Below are 20,140 nucleotides of genomic sequence, written 5' to 3' on the forward strand. Positions count from 1 at the left end.
TCAGGGACCCACCTGCCACCAGGAGGGTTAAGCAATGTGTGCAGAGCCTGTACAGTCAGGAAGAGTGGGAAGGGAAGAGACAGAAGAAAAAAAAGTATGTGTGTGGGGGTGGCTATGGGGGGGCACACAGAAAGTAAAGGAAGATGGTACATTAGGTCATGTGCAAAACCAGCCCCAGCAATTGTTACCAGCTATGACCATTAGTGGAAATGTTCACCCTGAGCAGAGTCAGCGTCCCCTCCCCAACCCACCCAAAACTAGGGTTTTGACCAAAGCCAAATTATATAACTATAAAATTACATAAATTTTAAGGCCAATATATATAGAGGAAAAGAAACACAAGCCTGAATAGTAATTAGGCCAATATATCAATATTTATATTAATATTATATTAATTTATTATATGTAAGTATTATATTATATTATATATATGATATATATTATAAGTATTATATTATAATATAATAATAACTAGGACCTGGAGACATTAAGGATCCAGAATCTGTCCCACTAGTCATGGCATCAGAGTGGTCTGGACAACATAGCAGCACAGGTAAGCCCAATGCCCTGGCCCTTCCAGCAGCTGGTGAGCGGAGCATCCCTTTGCTCTGGAGGATGTTCTAAAACTGCAGCCCCTATTCCTCACAGACCACCCTTTCCACTGCAGAGATAGCTCTGCATGAAATCATCACTTACCAGCACCACTGCAGAGTCAGTTCCACAGAGGAACTGGGGGCTTGGAGAGTGCTTGGAGACACAGCCCCCTAGAAGCTCACAGTCCTCCAGAACCTCACAGTGGAAAAGGCAGAACCAGGATAAAGACAGCAGAGCATGCAAAAGAAACATGATGCCCACAGTTCACGGCTTCCATGTGCAACACAGACAAACTCACAAGTGCTGGGGGTGAGTGGAAGGAGACCCATCACTCAAGGTACATAATCCTAACCTTGTCCTCAATTCTTTGTCAAACCTGGTAGTTCTGGGGCTTGTCTGCTTCATGTCAACTGGGACCACACAGAAGGCCTGGCTCACAGCAGGCCCAGAACAACGGGACTGAGCGCCATGTGGGCCCCTCCCGGGTCTGGCCGGTGCCTGGCACACTGTCAGGTCTTGCTCAATGTTAATCATCTTTATTAAAAAGAAACCAAACTCCCTAGCCCTCCCACCCGACCACTAGTGATGTAAGCTAACTGGGATTCCCTCACCCCCCCGACCTCCCCCCACCACAAACACGCACGCACACACACACCCTATAGCTGTGGACTTTGCCTGTTCAAACTATCAGCACCTTCTTTCTTCATGGACAGGCCTGGATTATTTCAAAGAAACTTTGGAGAGGCCCAAAGCACCCTACAGGACTTCTTTGTGTACAAGGGGCCGCGCTGCTGATCATGTCTGTTTCTAGGAGAGTACGATGTTCCCCTGGCTCCTGAGTCTCCGGCAGCTGCTTCCTCTCTGCTTACCTAAGATCTACCTAGATTACAAGACGGAGCCAAAGTGCTCTAGAATGCCCTTCAGCAAGCTACCCACACCTCAGTTTCTTCTCTGATAGTGAGGGTTATTAACACCTGCCATTCCTACTTTCAATTCAACAAACATTTAAGTGCCTACTCAGAAACAAAGCTGCATAAGTGCCAGTCCCTGACTATAATACTGGGAGAACAATAATTCATCAAGAGAGCCCTTTAACACTCTAGAGGGAAGAAGAATTAATTTGAACAAAATGACTCAAGGAGGATTTCAGGGCAACACCAGAGATGAAGGATTTTGGAAGAATTCTGAAAGGTTGAAAACTGTATGGCAAAACCTTCTAAGAGGATGTTATAACAACAGATGCACAAAGGCAGGGGAAGTGCCCCCCTCCTCCAGGCTCAGAGAACAGCAAGTTGTGCCATTGGCTTGAAGGAGAAGCTGTGAAGCATTTCCTGGAAAAAGCACAGCTCAGGACCAGATCATCAAGTCTTGAAGGCTGTTTCAAGGTGTCTGCTCTTGACTGTTGCTGCTAGGGAAGATCTGGAAGGGAGGGACAGGATCCCATCTGTGCCCAGGGAGGTGACTGGTAGTTCTGGAGGAGGTAGGGAAGCCAGGCAGGCTGACAGAACCAAGCCAGCGAGGACCAAGGAAGAACATTGACCTGGGGCAGTGGCCAGAGGAAGGAAAAGGAGGGACAGAGCAAACAGGGAGGAGCTCATGGCCACTGGCTAGGAGGACAGAGGCCATCGCCACAGGAGGATGGTGCAATGCTGTAATGTGCCAAGTAGTGTAAAAGGAGGACCCCTGCTTAGCAGAGGAAGGTGACAAGCTCACCACTGGAAATGCTGAGAGTGAGGGAGCAGTGGGACAGTTGGGTCCAGGAGGTTGGACACTGGTATATGCCGTTAGAAGCCAGGCCACGAGGTAGATGTTTAAGAGTCATCAACATAAAGGGAATATTTAAACCAGAGAGTAGGCATCTAGCTTGTTCACATGTGATAACAGATGTGAAAGTACTTCTTAAACTGCCAGGAACCATACAATATCCATGAATTACAACCATGCTCTCTCTCACCATGGCTGCTTCAAGCCTATAGGGCAAAGCAAGGAATAAGTTCTGAACATTTAAAGCAGAGGTTCTTTAAGAACCTGCCCACCTTTCTTGGGAAGCTTCTAAAACCCTGACACCCAAGCTGTGACCCAGACCACGGCAACCAGACCTTGGTGGGTAGGACCCTGGCATCAGCTTCTTAAAGCGCCCCAGTACTGCCCAGTGTGCAGCCAGGGCCAGGGGCCACTGGGTAAGGGAGTCTCTGCTCTTAGAAGGCAACTGACACTCCGGTTTGCTGACCCGGGTCCCAGAGCAGAACAATGAAGAGGTGGCGTGCAGGCAACAGGAGTGTTCATTCTTCTACTCAGCTCACACCTGCAGAAGGCCGCCTGTGGGGTCGGCACTGTGCTGGGTGCTGGGACAGTGTCAAAAAACTGTCTTCATGATATTACTGCTTGATGGAGGATACAGATAGCAAGGGCTAGTGATTCCCAATGCTAGGAGAGCACACAGAGTGAGGACCAGGGTCTGCGTTAATCTGGTGGCCAGGGAAGGCTTTACTTTCTAAGGAAGGGATGCTGACCTGGAGGATGTGAAGCAGAGTTTAAAAAGTACAGGGAGATCATCCAAGTTTAAATTTCTAGAGAGTTCTCAGCTGCAGACAAATTGGAAATATGCACACGGGGCTCTCCTCTGAAATCTGATACCTCTCAATTGGGATTCTTTCCCATTAAAATAACAACCTTGCACTGTGTCTAGCCACTTGGAAAGACTGGCTCAATCCGGGCCCTGTGTCAAGCTTGAATCAGCCCAATAGTGGGGGAGGTGGGCACAGTCCAGAGACTAATTTCAAAAAAATAAAACTAAAAGTGGGGTAGGGAGTGGAAGGATGAACTACAGGGGGAAAGAATTCATTGAAATCTTTTGGGCCACTCTATTTCCCACTTGAGCTTTATTTACTTTTAATTTTTCCAGATTCCAGGATCTAAAGGATGGAAGTACATGGTGCGCAGCTGGAATTTAAGTTGAAGTTCCGTTTTGAGAGTGAAGTCACTTACCACACTGGACCACTAGGCGGATTCTCTGAGTGTTATATGTAGATGGGATCGCAAAGAATCAAGCCCCTTTCTTTTGCCAGGTAAGGAAAATAAATGTTCATTCATTCAATATATGTTCTCTGCTGGTTTGCAATGTATGAGTGCTGTGGCTATAATAAACCAGACAAGGTTCTGCTGCCCTGGAACCTACACTGTGATGGGGTAAACAACCAACACAGACAAGCAAACAAACTAGCTAATATCCCAGTCGTCATGCCGAAAGAACACAAGGCAGGATGAAATGGTGGAACACACTAGTTGGGATGGAGGGCTGTTTTAGATTAGGTTGGTCTGGAAAGGCTTTTCTAAAGAGGTGACAATATCATGAGACCTGAAAAAGAGGAGGAACCAGTCAAGAGAAGTTCAGAAGGGAGCCATAGGCAGGGGATTCAGCAAATGAGAAGGCCTTGAGGTAAGAACACGAGGTTGGAAGAAAATGGCGGAGACTAAGCCGAAGTCTCCAGTTTCTGGCTTCCAAGTTTTCTCCACTTGGAGATATTTCTGTTCCAATGCTCCTAGTCATTATATACTTCTTTATACTTTCTGAATTTTTAAAACCAAATATTGTATGACTTAGAACCTAGGCTTTGAAGACCAAATTTCAACAGGTTCAAATTTCTCCTCTGCCATTGGCTTCCTAACGGTATGGCCGGGGACTAGTTACTCAACCTCTCTGACAGTTGGTATGTCATCTGTAAAAAAAGGGTTAACAATACCTATTTCATGGGGTTGCTGTGGAAAATAAATGTGATCATGTGCGGAAAGTCCTTGACACACAGCAAGCACTCAATCAATAGCGGGTCTCCTCTAAGCTGGGCCGGGACCATGTCTGTCCTGCTTGTCAGTGTGTCCCTATTACCACGAGGGTTCACCAATGAAGATGTTGCTTCTGGGGAAAACTGCAGCCAGGAAGGATGAGGAGGGAAATGTTTTGACATAGAAAAGTGGACATAAACACACCAAGCCGAGTAGGACATACACATACACAGGCAAGACACATACCAAGTGAGCCCGCGTGCAGTCTTAAAGCTCAGGTGAGACTTGGCCATCTGACTTCACTTCTCTCAACTGTGCAAGCAAACGACTACAGGGTCCTGACTTGGTCTAATGACAGATATGCAAAGGTCTAAGACTCTACTTCTTGACATGAAAATATGAGACCCATGTCAACGTTCAAAGAGCTGTAATCTCCACAGGGACAAGAACGAGCGTGACAAACTCCCAACCTATGTGCTACCTTCCTGACTCTGGTCAGTGGCTGTGCTTTGCAATGCTTCTCAACAGCAGCCGGACCCACTTGCTTTTATAAAGCTGTGTCAAAGAAACTGATGATCACATGCAAGTCAAAGAAGAGATATTCAGAAGTCCACTTGTTTGGAGTTTTCCATTTTACTTCTGAGATGAGATATTTCCAAGTTGAATTCATAGGTGATCATCTGATGTGGATTTTAAGAAAATTCTAGTATATTTTAAACCCTGAAAATGTAACTGCCTCTGCTGCTCCATTATGACCACCCCAGATTCACAATTTGGATACGTAGTTTTGTAGCTTCTCTGCAGTCAGACAGGGAGAAGAGAGAGAACAACTGTAAGTATAAAATTTGCTTGGGTTTCGAAATTAGGAGTACCCCTTTATATTTGAAGTAAACTTATGAAGGCTAGCCAAGTGATTTAAGTGTGAATAGTTCTTCCATGGATTGTATTTCAAGGACCAGCAGCACAGGATTTACATGATAAGGTTCATAAGATTACCATCCATTTGACAAGCAGTCCTCTATATGAACAGGAGATTGAGATCTTGGTTAGTCATCCTGGAAATGTCTGGCTTCTCAACAGCAGTTTAGAGAAAGCTGGAGTGGGGGTGAGAGAGCCCTTGGCATGGCAAGCTGTTTACATTATACTCCACACGCTTGCACATGCATACAACCCCTTCTCCTGTGGCTTCCCCATTATTAACCGGGCAGCCCCTACCCACTTTGGAGCCTGTTCTGCTGAGCTGGCCCCCAGCACCTAGGCCTCCCCCTTCCTCCCGGAAGGCGTCTCAATCCTTGACAACACGCAGGGAGATTATCCGCTCTCAAACTGACCTTCTCTCCGCCAACGTATTTTCCTTGGAGAGATTTGTGTAGCCTTGGGAGATAAAAGCCAAGGTTTAAGAGGAATGTCTGAATGCAGGGCTCTACTTTCTATCTCAGCTAATGGCTTTAGGCGAAAGCAGACACCAGGCTAGGCAAAAGGTCTTTCCTCTTCGCACCTTGCTTCAAGCTAGTTAACACCAAAACCAGAGTTTTGCACTCCCCCAAACCCCAGCCGTGACCTATCGTGTTCCGCACGGAGCACTGCGACTTGTCGGCTGCGTCGGAGTTCAGGCGACCTCTGCTCTACGAGTGTCTACATCTGATCAAACTGTTTAAGTGGTGGCAAGCTCGGCAGCCTCGGTAAGGAAAGATGGGCTGAGATCGGAACCTCCTTCCTGTCGCGCCCATCGTCCCTCCCTTCCCTGCCTGCACTCCCCACTCCCCACTCCCCACCTTCCCTCCCCTGCCCGACGCCGGGGGAGCAGCACAACCAACTATTCATGCTTTCTCAACAAAGGGAGAGAGGGAGGGAGATGTTGTCAACAGTTACAGGGCAGGCTCCGCTTTCTTTGCAAACTTTCCAAGAGATTAGTGGAGAAACTCGCCTCCTTCAAGTCCAGGGCTTCCAGCGGAGCCCCTTGGCCCTCGCGTTCCCGACCCGCGCCGGCCTCGGGGCTCAGGAGGACGGCCGGCGGGGGAGCTGCAGACCCTGCAGCCTGGCCGACCAGGGGTCGGGATTGGCCAGGGTCCGGGAAGAGAATGCCCGGGAGCAGAGCAGAGATGCTCTTTCCAAATCGCCGAGCGCCTCCCGCCGCGGGCCACGTCTGGGGAATCCCAGCCGGTTCAGAAGTCGCCGAGCACGCAAGCCCGGTCCCCACTTCGGCCACTCCCGCCCCCGAAGGCCAACTCTGCGGGGGCGGGGAGAGCGCGGGCTCTACCTGCCCCGCAGCCTAACTTTCTCCAACAAGCTTCCCCGTACGTCCTCCAAGGGGAGGGAGGCCGAGGCGCCCCGGGAGAAGCAGAACCCCGCGCGACGCAGTACGCGCCGCGGAGACTCACCTCCCCGCGCGGCGCCCGCGCTCGCCGGCTGGGGCTCAGAGGCGCCGCCCGACCGGCCCTGGCACGCGGCTGCTCGGCGCGCAGAGCCGGCTCATCTTCTGAGGGGCGCACCCGCCGAGAAGTCCGTGCTCGCTGGCCGGTGCGCCCGGCGGCTCCGGCTCCGGCTCGGGCTCGCGCCGGGACCCCAGCAGCTGCAGGCGCGGCTCTGAGCCGGCGGCGCGCGCTCCAGCCCTAACTGGTGATTTGCGGCTTCTCGGCCCCACCCCGGCGAACCGATTCGCGCGGCCTCGCGGAACCCCCCGGGACATCTACATGCAGTGACCTCGCCTGGCCCTCCTCTGCCCAGATTTTAGTTTGGCTCCCCTCCTGTCTCCCCAACAAGCCAGTCCTCAAGTGTAGACTGACCACTTCCGCACTGTACCCCTCTCGAGAGACAGCCCCGCCTAACCCACTCCTCCCCATCCCCCACGTTATTTAATTACCCAGCGGGTCTGCTTTGCTCTTCTGCAGACACCTGGCTGGTTTTCAGTTTAAAGGGCTTTGGTGGGACAAAGATCCAGGTAACCACAAATAACCAGGCTATGACAACAGACAAATCAGTCACATCCGCTTGGGCACTGAAAGCAAAGCAGATGTAGAAGTGCACTTCAGTACTACATGGCTTCGTGTAAGGTAAGAAATTGGAGCCTACTCTGACTTACGCTAGCAGATACCAAGACCTGTTATAAAGCTGTAGAAACAGTATTTGGCAACAATAGACAAATGGACCAATAGAACAGAGAGGCTAAAAATAGATGTACATTATATGGTCACTTGATTTATGTCAAAGATGCCGCTGTGATGGATTGGGAAAAGACGACCTGTCTTTTCAGGAAGAGATGCTGGATCAACTGAACATGCGGGACAGGGAGAAAAAAAAAAGAAGACCCCCTAACTCACACTATTCCAAAAAAATCAACTCCTGATGGATTTTAAACCTAAATGTAAACGATAGAACACTAAGAGTATCCAAATTAAATATCAAAAAAATCTTCATGACCTTGAAGTAGGCAGACCTCTTAAATACATGTACTACTGACTATAAAGGAAAACACTGATCATTGGACAACATTAAAGTTAAGAATTGTTTGTCAAAAGAAATCACTAGTGAAAAGGCAAGCTGCAGAGTGAGAAAAGGTAATTGCAACATATAGCCAAAAAAGGACTTGTAGTAAGAATATATAAAGAACACTTACAAATCAGTAAGAAAAAGGCAGAAAATCTAGTTGAAGATAGGCAGAATATTTCAACAGGCATTTCTCAAAAAAGCCAATAAACATACAAAAAGATTCTCAATTATTAATCTTACCAGAAATGCAAAGTGAAACAGCAATGTGATCTCACTTCACATCTACCAGAATGGCTAAAATTAGAGAACTCTGTACAACACTTCAGAAACCTGTTCAGCATTGTGTACTAAAGCTAAAGTAACTTGTAGCCTGTGACCCAGCAGTTCAATCCTCAATCCCTAGGTATAAACCCAACAGAGACGTACACACGTATTCACCTAAAGATGTGTTCAAAAACATTTATAGCATCTCTCTTATAACAGTCCCAAAGAAACAACTCCAAAGCCCATCAACAGCAGAGAGATAAACTGTGGAATAAATTAACTTCATCTACATTCAACAAGATATATGACTGTCATAAATATGATGTTGAATGAGAGAAGCTGGATACAAATGGGCACATACTCTATAACCCTATTTATGTAAATAGTCAAAAACAGTCAAATAACATCTATTGTGTTAAAGGTAAAGATAATGGTTATCTTGAGGGGTGGGTAATGAAGGAAAGGGGGACTAGAGGAGGCTGTAGGTGCTGGGAATATTCTATTCCTTGATCCAGGTGCTGGTTATATAGATGTGCTCTATTTTACAATAATTAACTGTCCCATATTTTACAAAAATGTGTTAGTTTGTGCACTGCTTTGCATGTATGTTTTACTCCAATAAAAATGTTTTTTAAATTGTGCCATGTTGGGTATATTTTATATAATTTTATTCTTCCTAAGAATGAACTAGTGGTAAATCTGCAAGATTTCCAGATATGAGTTTCTACATTTTCCTTATAGGTATTTTTGTGACTTGGTCATTATCTCCCCTACCTCATTAGAAGCACAAACTTTTGATTTTTGTTGGATTTTCTTAAAGTGTTTAGTGCAGTGAATGTCAAACAGACCAGCTTATATATTTCTAAACTGAATTATCAGAAATGAATTCACTGACTTACTGTTACTCTAACGTGTTACTGAGAACAGTGGTAAAACTTACTTTGGTTTTTCTTGATTTTCAAAATTCCCCGAGTACCTACTATATATAGTTTCTATTGTGTGGAACATCATAGGAATGTAGAAATAAGGAAAGGCCAGAAGACAACTCGCACACCCAGAGAGGCCTTCAGCAAGTCACTATGTCTCTCAACCCCTCCATTTCCTCATGAGCGTGAGTGAATAATGTGAGGAGTCAAGGAAATAATGGATGTGAAAGTGCTCAGCATATAGTAGTTATCATTAACTATTACTAGAATTGATAACACATTCTATCTTTTGTCCTCACAACACTGTTATGACATAGGAAGCATTTTTATCCCCATTTCTATGGGAGGAAACAGGACTCAGAAAAGTTAAGTAACTTCAACCATAAATTCTTTCAACAGGTATCTGTTTCATGCCCACCATGTGCCAAGATCCATAGCTAGTGAGAAGCAGAGTCAAAATTTGAGTCAGCTTTCTAACTCTAAGTTCAGTGGTCTTTCCACCACACCATGACTACTTGCACATTTGTATCCCCAGTACCTAGCACACAGTAGATGCTCAGTACATTAATAGATGAGTATAGGAATACTTGTAATGTAATCTTTTGATTAGGTAATATTCATATGGTTCACAAATTGAAAAATACATACAATGGTATATAACGAAAAGTCCCCCCCTTAACTCTGTCTCCCATCTACCTAATCCCCCTCCCACCATAGGTAACAACTGCTATTAATACTGTATATGACTACCGAGTTGTGTGTGTGTGTGTGTGTGTTACGCCCCACCCCTACACAAAAAGTAACATCCTAAACCTATAGTTCTACTTGCTTTTTTTGGAGGGGGGCTTTGTTTGTTTTGTTTTCGCTTAACCATCTATCTTGAAGATTTTCCCATAGTAGCGCATAGTATTCCTTTGAAGAGAGGTACCATGATTTATTCAATCAGCGACCTACTGATGGGCATTTAGGTTGTTTCCAGTCCTTTCCTATTACAAACATTACTGCAATGAATAATCTTGTACATACGTCATTGGTATGTGCAAGTATATCTGTAAGATAAGTTTCCAGAGGAAAACTGCTGAATCAAAGGATATATGGTTTTGTAATTTTGAGGAGTAATGCCAAATTGCCTTCTACAGGGATTATACCAATTTATACTCTCCAGCAATATAAAAAAATGCCAATTTCCGCACATCCTGACCAGAAGGTATTATTAAAGTTTAATTTTTATCAACCTGAGAAGCAAAATATGAATTTTAGTGCAATCTTAATTTGCATTTCTCTTATAGTAAGTGAGGTTGCTCACGTTTTCATGTTTAGTAACTATATATTTTTCCTTTTGGAATTTGTCCTTCCATTCTTCTATCCACTTTTAGGTCTTTTTATCAATCAATTTTCTAGGACTTCCTTCCACATAAGGAAGCTTAACTCTTTGTGGCACAAACTGCAAATATTTTTTTCAATGATAATATTAAAGAAAAGAGTGATATAAGCAAAGCACTGTTATTTTAGGAAACTCACTCTGGAAGCAGTGTAGAATGAACTAGAGAAGTGAGAGTCAAGGCGGGACGCTGATTAGAAGGCAGCTGTCACATGACAAAGGCTTTTGACTAGGCTGGTGGCTGTGGGAAAGAAAGGACCAAAAGGATTGAATGTATTTCCAAGAAATAGTTGGCAGGAGTTAATTATTAGCGATGATAACAATGACAATAACAGTTGCTACAATTGGCAGAGGACTAACTACAAGTCAAATACAATGCTAAGTGCTCACAAGGCTTAAGCCACGAGCTGGTACTATTACTGTCCCCATTTCACACATGAGAAGCTGGGTTTTAGCAGTAACTTATCCAAATTCACACTAGATTTAAGTGGCAGAACCAAGGCTAACTCCAGGTCTATCTGACTGCAGCTGCCTGGCAGGGAGCAGGAAAATGATCAAAGGTCTGCTGTCTAAGTGCCCAAGTAATGCCTGGCGTGGTGGCAGACATAGCAGCCAGCGAGCAGCTGCCTCTGGCTGGAGAGCAACATGCTTGCTTTTAGGTATACTGAGCATTTTTCAAAGCCTGCCACAGACATGACTCTGTCCATAATGTCTCTGTAAATCAGTGAGGGTGCTATTACTGATGAGAAGAACAAGGCACTGTGAACTTAAATAACCAGCTCCAGCTCAGATGTCCTGTTCTCTGGGAGACCTTCCTGAAACCAAGGACAGGTCAGACTCCTCAGTTATATGTCCCTTTCCTTCCTGGGATTTGTCACAGCTAAGAATTACATATTTATTTCTGTCTAACATCTGCTGCTCTATAGAGTCTAAGCTCCATATCTGGTTTTGTTTTGTTTTGTCCCTACTTTGGGGCCTGGCACATTACTGGTAGTCAGTACATATTTATTGAATGAATGGATGAACTCAAAGGTTTCTAAACCTTTTGTCCTTTTGTCTTTGCACTAATTATAAAGTTCCCTATAAATTAAATAAATATAATGCCATGGATATGGGCTGTGCTATAAACATTTTTAGGATTCAAATTTCTCCAAGTCTACAGTCAGCTTCCACATTAATGTTTAACCAGCAAAACCCTGGGCCACTTTGGCCAAAGGACATGAAAGGACAACATGACCAGCGATACCGATGTCCTCTGGACAGCACAGGAGGATCACCCAACCTGGAGCTTCCCTCCTGCCACAAAGCAATTTGATGAGTCCCAGCCTGCAATATCACTAGGGCAGGTATTGGGCAGAATGCACTTTAAGGATGAGTAACTCCTACAACTCCAGTTTTCCCCAAGCCTAAATGGTGACAATTGAGGAACACCAGATGTTTAAGCTGTAATCAGTGAAGACCAAGCAGAGAACCTGAACTTGAACGATTGCACAGAGAGACTGAGAATTCCCTGAAGTTCATATATACTAACCCAGTGACACAAAGAGCTGGTAGCTCTGATATGAACCAGAGCAGCAAATGTGGCAGTGTTTTCAGAGGCCATACCCTCTAGGTTTCTGCTCCGTGAAGAGCCAGCCACGGACCTGGCATCATGGGAATCCCCAGCCTACCAAGCAGTGAAGTCACCTCAGCTTCCAGAAGGCCCGTATGATGGCTGCCAACTCCTTTTCCTGTCAGCCAGAGAAGCCATTGCAGGAGGACGGCAGCTGGATAGATCCTCAATACGTATGGACTGAATGTGTGAGCAAGTGAAAAAGAGATGGAATTCTGGACAACACAAGCTCCTTTTCTATACAAGGTGCACCTTGGCCCGATGGTCCCCATTCGAGCTGCCTGTTTCCAGACCTGCTCTCGTCACCAGTGGACCCTGGCCCCCAGTTATTCCTGAAGCTGATGGCCAGCTTTGCATTAACTAGCTTCTCAATTTACTCAACAATTAAGAGGAAATACACCAAAATACCTCTGGATAATGGTGGAATTCCAGATGATTTTAATTTCCTTATTCACAGCTCTCCTTTGCAGGTTGCATTTTCTCTCTCTCTCTTTTTTTTTTCCTAGTAAGCATGTATTGTTTTTATTGTTTAAAATGTCATCTAAAAACCAAATTCACTGAGGCCCTACCACATGGAAAGCATCACTAGCCAGATGAGGACATAGTCAGGAATGTACATCCCTGTGGGAGTACTGCACGGCTGTGGTGTGAGGGAAGGAGTGGCGGCGGGGTCCTCTGTGCTGGAGAAAGGGAAGACTAAAACTACTGGGGGACAGACTGTTGGTGCTGGTGAGATAAAGGAGAAGATGGAGTTTTGGGGAAAAAAAAAACATTTGAAACAAATGTATGTAAAACCTAGCACAATGGCCACCCGGCTGTCATAATGGGAAAGGGCTTAGTTTAGACACTGCTGGTTGCCCCAGCATGGGGTGGAGGGGAGCCCTGCCAGCGTTGTTCTAGGACAGAAGGAACCAGGATAGCTGCAGAACATGAAAGGAAATGATGCCTCCCAGCTTCCCCAGACAGGAGGACCCAGACTGACAGAAAACCTGGCTTATTGGCTGTCCTAAGTCCATCTCCAAGAGCACAGTTGGTCTTCCAGATGCATGGGTGTGGGGAAGTTGGGGTTCCTATGGCCAGGATCCTCACTGAACTTAAACACCTGATGATGTAACTGGCCTGTTGCTGGGCTGCTGCTTCCACACCTTTAGGCAATAAGCTATTATTGCGCTATATAGAGAGTTCAGCCCAGTGCTCTGGGCGGAGGCAGAGATGCTAGTGCTTGACCTACCGCCAGGAGAACAAGCCGGGTAATAAACCCTTTCAACCCAAAGAATGTTTGGCTGTCAATTTCTTTGGTAACATTGAATCCATAGCGAACTTGCCCAGGGCTGAAACCCATTGGCAAGACAGTGGGCTTTAGCCTCATGGGATGGTTGGTGATGCATGGGTAGGATTCACCCACCATCTTAAAACTAGATCTTCCTAGCAATGTTACCACTTAAAACTCCACAATAAGCTGCCCATTCTTCTGTGTTAGGCATCCACCTCTCTGCAGCCCTCTCTTTTGTAAAACAATGTTAATCCTTAATGGATGACCTAATAGAACATTAGCTCTGATTACACCCTTTGCCAGCAACTTCTAAGAAACTGTCCTATGGAAATGCTCAGTCACCTGTACACACTAAGATATTCATGGCAGCATTGTTTGCAGGTATTTTAAAAGTGTTTCTCTGCAGAGGGATGACTAAACTACAGCACATCTATATAGGACCCACTCTATGCACCTGATCAGAATGAGGTAATTCTATAGGTATGACTACAGAAAGATATCTTAGAAATGCTGTGAAGTGAATAAAGCAAGTTGCCCCATTAATGTAAGAATAACAATTATGTATTTATGAGGGATTATGTGTCTACATGTATAAAATGTCTGGAAGAATTTTCTTCCATCAGACTGAGAGGTGAAATGAACAGGTGAGCAAGACAGGAGAGGGGATTTTGCTTTTTATTTCATGTTATTTTTAACTGAATTTTTTCCAGTGACACTGGTTGCTTTCATGATTAAAGATTATTTACATAGTAGCACTTACTATGTGTTAGGTACCATTCTAAGACTTTATGTGTATTAACTCATTGAATTTTGACAATAGTCCTATGAGGTGGCACTACTCTTATCCCTTTTATAGATGAGGACACCGTCCCTGCCCAGGAAATGTAAAGGTGCTGAGCTTTGAACACAGGCCATGTGGCTCAGAGTTGTGTCCTTAATCTCTAGGTTATAGTGCCTCAAAAAGATTACATAAACAAGTCGCACAGTTTTAGAATCAGGCTGCATTTGAACTCCAGTTTTTGCTGATTAGCTGTGTGATTCTTAGCAAGTGTCTTACTTCTAGGTCAGTTTGCCCATCTGTAAAATGGGGGCAATGGTCACTTACCTCCCGAGACTATTGTGAGAACCACACAAAATAGGTTTGGCTCCAGGCACTTAGTGAGCACTCAATAAATACACACACTTTCCTCTGTTGATATGAAATTACAGCCCTTCAATGACCATTAACTTAATTGGCTGTTTTCTTGACTGGCTACCTGGCAGCATCTGGTATTTCAAGGGGAAGTGGAGCAGGGGACTTGGCTCAGGGAACGTGGAGGTGCTGAATAACACTTAACCTTTTTCAGTTTTGCCTAAAGCCAGTTCAGTTAAGAAAATAAAATTAGTAATTTTTATATGAGTTATGAAATCATTCTGGGGGAAAATATTATCATTCCCATTTTCAAATAAGGGCATGGAGGTTCAGGGATTTGCCTGAGGTCACTGAGCCAACTAAACACAGCCAGGACTGGAATTTAGATTTTCTAACCCCAAATCACCCCCTGCTGAGTTTGTGTCCATATCATGGTAAGGACAGGCGACTGCTGCCTCTCGGAAGGAAGGTGCTATAGAAATGATAATAGCATGGTAGTAACAGTGCCACTGGAGAAAGTTCCATCAGTTCATGTGCTGCTGTTGCTGAGTGAGAAAGTGGCCTCCTCCCCTCTTCAGGACGAAGCTGATTCACTGACAAGTGTGACAGACCCCCTCGCTGCGGGGTCCAGGCAGCCCAGGGTTGCATTTCGCTTCCCTTTCTCTCTGCTGTTTACATGCTCATCTTCACAGTCATCATTCCATGAACAGGACACAAGCCATCCTGGGGGAGCTGGGTGACCTCAGCAGGTAGGTGGCTGTGGGAAGGTGGCCAGAGGCCCAAAGCGGAGCCATGCTCGTGGTTCCCAGCTCAGCGGCTCTGCCTCTGCCTGATCCTTCTCATTTTCATCTCAAGAGCACATGGGCTCAGGGTAGGAGCCAAGGAAGGACTGTCCATTTGGGAGGCTCCAACTTGGCTGCCCATCATGCAGGCCCAGTCAGTTCCTGCCAGCTAGGGCTTATTATCCTCCTCCAAGGAGAGAAGTGGCAACTGGCCCTGGACAGGAAGGACCCAGAGTTCTCAGCCTATTCTCCAGCAAGGACATTCATCAACTCACTCTCGGGGGAGGGCTAGCGGTGGCGATCCCAGAGCATGAGGTGTGATCCCACAACTTTCTGTTTCACGTGAGGCACTCGTTGCTCATAAAATGTGGATAGTTATTAAAGTTGGGATTTGTTACACTATTCTCTTTACTTTTGTGTATATTTGCAAAATGCCATGATGAAATATTAAGATAAAATGTGTAAAAGCCCTTGGAATGCAAGTTGTGTGGAAGTGCTGTTATGATAGAGATGATCTTGTATATGCAGTTTATTTTTTTTAAAGTTTTTACGATCTGTAGTACTGTATTATCAGTAATGAAGTGCTTGCCACACACCTCAACACCCAGTGCAAGAGCAGCTAGGACAGCAAGTTGGAGGTCCTGAGTGAAGTCACGGGTTTGGTCCTTTACTGTTTGGTTCTTTCCTCACATGAACCCCTCTCTTGCCAACAGACACACATGCACACACACACTCACACTCCACACACTCCACACACACACACACACACTCACACACACTTGGTTGGGGCACTCCTCTTGGGTGGTAACCATTTGGAGCTTCTCTGAATGGCCCTGATGGCAGAAGGTCACCACGAGGTAAGGACACAGCCAAGCACCCTTAGAACTGGTGTGGGAATCTGCAATGAGGGGCAGAGCACCAAAGGTTCTGTGGGAGGAAACACTGCCTAAATTCAAATAATAACACCTATGTTTACAAGCTCTGGAAAAGAGCTTTACATGCATCATCTCATTCAATCCTTTCATTAACACAGATAGATAGAGGTTATTAAGCCCTTTTTACAGATGAGAAAACAGAGGCAGAATAATCAGCCAAGTTCACAGGGCCTCCACCACCTCCAGGGTGAATCCGTGTTTCTCTAGCAGGCGAGTTTGGGTTGAGTTGCTTGAGAATGGTGTGGAAGAGCAAAGAGACTCTGAGAAGAAGCAGGCTAGCTGGGGTAACTCAGTGCCTGGCACTTGGTAGGCATTCAATAGATATTTGTGAACTGGATTTTGAACAGAGTTTCAGCCACAGGGTGGGAGTGGGTGGGAATCTCCAGTGGGTTGAGGTCTCCCCATATACTTGAATTTCCCCCATGGCGAGAGGCCACATAGGTGGGTCACAGTTATGGGCTGTGAAGTCCCAGCACCCCTGTCCTCGGAGCTTCTCCTACCCTCAATGGGACATCCTCGGGACCTTGTCAGAAATGCCTAATCTCAGCTCCACCCCAGGCCAACTGACTCAGAACCCACATTTTCACCAGCCTCCTGGTGATTCCTGTGACAGGCGCTGCCTGGCTCAGCCACCCTCCAGCTGGGGAATGTACCCATCATTATCCTTGTCATCCCCGTCATTCCCAGGCAGCCTGGTGACAGTTCCTTTTTTCTGTTCTAGGTTTAGGGGGGCTAAGACCACATGCTGCCCTAGCCTCCTTCCACTCAGCAGAGGACTGTCTGAGCAGGGTGGAGGCAGACTTCTCCGCTGTCAGCGTTTCCAGGAAGCTGGAACCCCTGTGCGTTCCCCATGTGACCTCCTCTGCTCGGGGCTCATGGACTCGGGTGTGAGGGGCTCTTCCCCACAGGGTGACTGGGCAGTGACAAATGCTCCACACGGAAGGAAATTAGTGAGTAATCCTCGCATATTCCGAAGTGAGTCATACTGACCTTCCTTGAGGATTGTACTCGAGATGATTAGACTTGTGGTTTCTGTTTCTTAATTCAGAGTATACAGTTAATGAACACCTTGAGAGTGTCCCCCCAAATACAGGGCTGGCGAGGCAGATCAGGAGGGCCCTGACCTGGAGACACTTAATACAAAGATAATATTATACTATTACCAGCTTTGGTAATGAGGTTAAAATAAAGGACAGGTGAGATGTCTCTGTAAACATGGATTGCAATGATTTGGGTAACTCCTGGGGACAGAAACTAGTCAACAGCAGCTCCAGGGACCCTCACGCCCTGCACTCTCCCTCCCCACCTCCCCACTGTCCTCTCCTGCTCGCTTAGGGCTGTCAGTGCAGAGTGCAGCCCGCAATAATGAGAGCGGCCGGCCCTGCCCAGCGCCCCAGCACCTGCTCTTGGCCCTCCGTGGGTTTTGTCTGTTCAGTCCTCACTGCAGCACCTCAAGGCAGTATTATTATTCCCATTTTACAGATGAGTAAGTCGAGGCTTGGGGAAGTTCAGTTTCCCAAGGTCACATGTCTAGAAAGTATCAGAGAACTGGAATACAGATCTGACAGAGCTTCTGAAGCCCAGGTCTCTCCCTCCACACCTGGCCTGCCTGCCTCACCTGGCTCCTTGTTCGATTTTGGGTGGGAAGTACACAGAGAGAGGGATGGGGGGCGGCACCCCACTTGGTGGCTGCTGACTCCACTTTTGTGTCTGGTGCCAGCGGCAGGATCTGGAGATGCCCTCCATGAAACACCGAGGGGTGAGAAGAGGAAACCCCCAGTGCCGGGAGAATTATCTAAGCCTGTAATTAGAGGATGGTATAAACGCCTTAGAAAGGCCCTCTAGCTTTTCACTGGCTCTGTTTGGAAATAGGCATGAGGTAACTTAATAGAGCACCTCTGCATTTGAAACTCAGATGCCAAGTACCAGCCATTCGCTCTTGGGACCCACCAGGATGAGATTAAGGGCACAGAAAGACAGGAGGGCGGTCAGAGGAGGAGAGGCAGAGGGGGTGAGCCAGGTTTCAACTAGTCTGCTATTTACAGGTGAGGCAGCTCCTCAGAGGGAGGCTGTCCCAACCCACACCCACAATGATTCAGCCCCGTGTTGCAGAGAGCACCATGCAGTCTTCCCCACCAGGACACCAGACTTTGACTTGGCTACGATTCATTCACCACCAGGCTCTCCAGGGGAAATGCTTGCTCAGCATCCACACTGGGAGCCCCCTGGGCATTGGTTTTCTCCTTCACCCTTCTCCATGGCTCTCTTCTCACCAGGCCCATCTCTCCCCGCTCCCTTCGCAGGGTATCTTCCAAACCTTCCCTCCATCCATTCTTCCCTAAAGCCCCCTTCTCCATCCTGATATTAGTGTTCTCAAGCTTGCTTTACCATAAGAATCAACTGGGAAATTTGGACATGCAGATTCCTAGGCTCCTCTCCTAGAGGTCTGGATTGGTAAGACCCACGTGGAGACCCGGAGACCCTATGTTTTGTGAGATCCCATGTGTCCCATGACCAGACCCTGGCCTGTACTCTTCCTGTTGTCAGACACCCCTCCTAACTCCCCCTGAAGCTGGCTACAGTCCTCAAAGCCACCCTCTCCTATCCTGTGACAAACACCCCCAGTGCTCCAGCTTCAAAGTACTGACCTCCCAACTCCAGCAGCCTGCACCTGTGCTCCACTCCAGGGCTGCCTTCCATCTCCTATCCTCTCTCTCCTCTTTCTTTCACCAAAGCCTCTGGGGTTCTATGCCGTCCTCTGCCCCAGCCCCTCCACTGACATCGCCCTCCTTGAGGTTGATACTGACTTGCACAATATATGAGCCAGGGGACACAATTCAGACATGTGTGATGGACTTTGCAACTCCATCTGACATCGCTGACACTTTCTCCTTCATGAATCTCTCTATTCCCTTGACCTCTGAAATACCATTTTCCCCTGACCCTCCTCCCATCTCTCCATCAGTTTCCAGGCTGTCTTCCTAGGGGGTCTTCCTCCCCTGGCCACCTCAGAAGTGGGTGTGTCCAGGTCCTGAACTCAGTCCACTCTCCCTGGTCACCACACACACTTCCAGTTTTAATGCAGCTTGCTTCTTGAGCTTCAGTTTCACATCCAAACAGTCTGCTAATGTTGATTATTGCATGGACAGTTCAAAATTAGCACATCCCAAATCTAACTCACCCCAAAGCCAGGCCTTTCTTTTTTTGTATTTCTTTTTGTCAGGAAGAGACCTCCATTCAACTGGCTGCCCAAGCTGGACCCCTGGGAGCCATCCTAGGCCCAGTCTCTCTATTGCTGCCCCCACACATAAATACACACAGCGCCAACTATCCCTCACACCCTGGGGACTTTATGCTTAACTGGTCCTCAAATTCATGCCTTCCTCTCCTTCCTGCGAGGTCCACTCCAGTCAAGGTCCTCATTCTCTCTCTCTTACACTCTCCATTGCCTCCCAGCTTGGCTCCCTCCCCCCGATCCTCCCAGTCTGTCTTCTGCTCCCACCTGAGTGATGTTTCTAAAATGCAAGCCCAGTCCCATCTCTCCACTCCTTAAAGGCCCTCAAGAGCTTCTCACCACCACAAGTTGAAGTCTGAACTCCTTAGGATGGCTCCCCTAGACCTACCACCTTACTCCATGCCTCCATGTCCCTTCCCTCCTTTATCTAACCAGCTCACACCCCTCTCTCCTCCCTTGGCCCTGGCATCATGTCCCCATCCACTTCTTGCCCCAACTGAGCTGGCGCCACTGTTGTAGGAAAAAAGTGTTCCTACAACAAGCTTTTGCTGATCACAAATGTGTTCTTATACTGTCCTCTGTTTATCAAATTACATTGGCAGATTCAGCTATTAAATCTGGAAAATAAAAGCGTGAGGTTTGTTTTACATGTTTACAAACTCTCTCCACCCCTAGTTGTTATGACAATGCCCGAGAGCTGTCTCTTCCCTGCACTTACGAATGTGTCTGAAGCC

The 20,140-nt window shown here is 46.7% G+C and overlaps 1 protein-coding gene across 3 annotated transcripts in view; it reads right to left on the bottom strand.

The window, feature by feature from the left end:
* Positions 1-7,412, bottom strand: part of BCAR3 (BCAR3 adaptor protein, NSP family member) — a 114,438-nt gene extending 107,026 nt beyond the window's left edge. Inside the window, exon 1 of one of the 3 annotated variants that reach the window (XM_036906519.2) lies at positions 6,759-7,412. The gene's annotated coding sequence lies outside the window, so the exon portion shown is untranslated. Of the gene's footprint in view, positions 1-3,582; positions 3,606-6,758 lie in introns of those variants that run through there. The other 2 variants (XM_036906520.2, XM_036906518.2) reach the window with 2 other exon arrangements.
* Positions 7,413-20,140: the final 12,728 nt, after the last annotated feature.

The sequence above is a fragment of the Manis pentadactyla genome, chromosome 4 (assembly GCF_030020395.1).
Source record: "Manis pentadactyla isolate mManPen7 chromosome 4, mManPen7.hap1, whole genome shotgun sequence".
In the NCBI taxonomy this organism is placed as follows: Eukaryota; Metazoa; Chordata; class Mammalia; order Pholidota; family Manidae; genus Manis; species Manis pentadactyla.